This window comes from Aplysia californica, unplaced genomic scaffold (genome assembly GCF_000002075.1).
Source record: "Aplysia californica isolate F4 #8 unplaced genomic scaffold, AplCal3.0 scaffold00441, whole genome shotgun sequence".
NCBI lineage: Eukaryota > Metazoa > Mollusca > Gastropoda > Aplysiida > Aplysiidae > Aplysia > Aplysia californica.
This window is the reverse complement of record NW_004797711.1, coordinates 494,889-497,163: the sequence shown is the minus strand read 5'-3', so window position 1 is coordinate 497,163 and position 2,275 is coordinate 494,889.

Genomic DNA, 2,275 nt, shown 5'->3' with positions numbered 1-2,275 from the left:
GGGGTTAATTAGAAGTGGGTGGACATGGAGGTGGGGTGGGAGGGGAGGACAAATGACACCAATTCTGGTAGAGAAGATACACAGATCGACACCTTCTACACTATTCAGGGGGAGGAGGAGGAGGAGGAGGAGGAGGAGGAGGAGGAAGGATCCAACTCTGCCAGTCAGGACCAACCCGGGCTGAGAGGGATACAGTATCTCGGCAGAAAGATTGCTGGACATTCCGTGAAAATTCTCCCCCACCCGGGAATCGAACTCAGGTCTCCCGCGTGCGACAGCGAAGCACCTAACTACTATAGTAGCCCGTTCACTTTCGTCTGACCGCAGTTTAAAACGGGATAAAAACAAATTGCTCTGTTTAATTTTTCTGGGTCTTTGCATGCGGGTCTTAAAGTTAAGCGACAAACAAAATCTTAAGCCCATTCATGAAAGTCACTGCAAACCAAGGTTCCCAAACGTTTTCTTTGATACCCAAAGAGAAAATCCTTTTTATTACTGGGTCAAGATTTTTTCAAAAAATATCTTTTTTTTGGTCCCCGGCCTGCAGAAGTGCCGTGCCACGTTTCGTGGGTATAGGTAAATTCATCAAAGAGCTAGAATTTTTTTAACGCAGTCAGAGGAAAGTGAGCAAGCTATACGCCACAGAAGCCATGCCCCAGTGTAGGTGAGGTGAGATGAGGTGAGATGAGGTGAGATGAGGTGAGGTGAGATGAGGTGAGATGGGGGGAGATGAGATGAGGTGAGATGAGGTGAATGAGGTGAGATGAGGTGAGGTGAGATGAGATGAGGTGAGATGAGGTGAGGTGAGGTGAGATGAGATGAGATGAGGTGAGGTGAGGTGAAATGAGGTGAGATGAGGTGAGATAAGGTGAGAAGGCACATCGTGGTGTGGGATAGGACGCCACTGGAGATGTTGTCACAACCGACAGTTCTTCTGGGCACCGTGTGTGTGTGTGTGTGTGTGTGTGTGTGTGTGTTTGTGTGTGTGTGTGTATGTTTGTGTGTTTGTGTGTGTGTGTTTGTGTGTGTATGTGTGTGTTGTGTTTGTGTGTGTGTATGTGTGTGTGTTTGTGTGTGGTGTGTGTGTGTATGTGTGTGTATATGTGTGTGTTGTGTATTTGTCTGTGTGTTTGTGTGTGTGAGTGTGTGTCTGTGTGTTTGTGTGTGTCTGTGTGTGTATAATACATGTATATATAAAATCATATATTATGATATATACACACATGAAATGACGTGTGAACATACAAAATATTGCATTATTATCACATTCACCTAACTCATGGACGGTTGCACAAAAAGTACCCTCACCCAACAAAACAAGATTCAATAAAATGATACCATAGAAAGGATTCGAACATGAACCAAACGCGCCTCTAAGATGGCCTGTTCTCTACTGACTTGTTCTAAGCTATCAATCATAAGGAAGATTTTTAAAATGAAATTCTATATCAAATGGACGTAAGGTGGATCAATCCAATAAATGTGTGTCTGAAGTCAACATGCTATATATATATTTATTTATTCAACAAAACATATTATTTCTGCATAAATATGAAGAAAATATAGCACGCACAAAAAGGTCAAATAGACTTCATAGAAAACGAAACGAAAAAGAAATATGAAGGCCCTTGTGATAAAATAGGCAAATTGGACATTTCGCAGTTATCCCTTTCAATCACGAGTTTTTCAATCACTCTTTCATCATCATCATCATCATCATCATCATCATCATCATCATCATCATCATCATCATCATCATCATCATCATCATCATTGAAGCGTGAGATGGTATCAGAACTTTGTGAACGAAGAGCTCAACCCACGTTGCCGAAGATGCGGCCATGAAAAGGAGGGTGTCAAACATGTGTTTGAATGTCAAGGAACAATGGCAATTCGATGGAGTTATTTGGACGAGTGGAGGTGCCTCTGAGTAGAATGACAATGGAGCCAAAAAAAGAGCCTCCCTCTCACTCGAATATTTCTTTATGGAGTCCACCAGGCCCCTTATACGGGGTGCCCACTACGGCTGGATTGGGCCGATCGCCCGACTCGGTCGCATGAAACTGAAAACAAACACACTTGTTTTTGAGGCGATCGAGTCGGCCGATCCCATCCGTTGTGGGCACCCCGTATTAAGGAAACCAAACAAAAAACCCCCCCAAAAAACCATGACCATCATCATCCTTTATCAGCCCGTGCCGAGTATAAGCCAACGACTACAGCTCTCCTTCTATTTCTGTCCTTCACTATAGTCTCCATCTACTTCTGTCCTGGG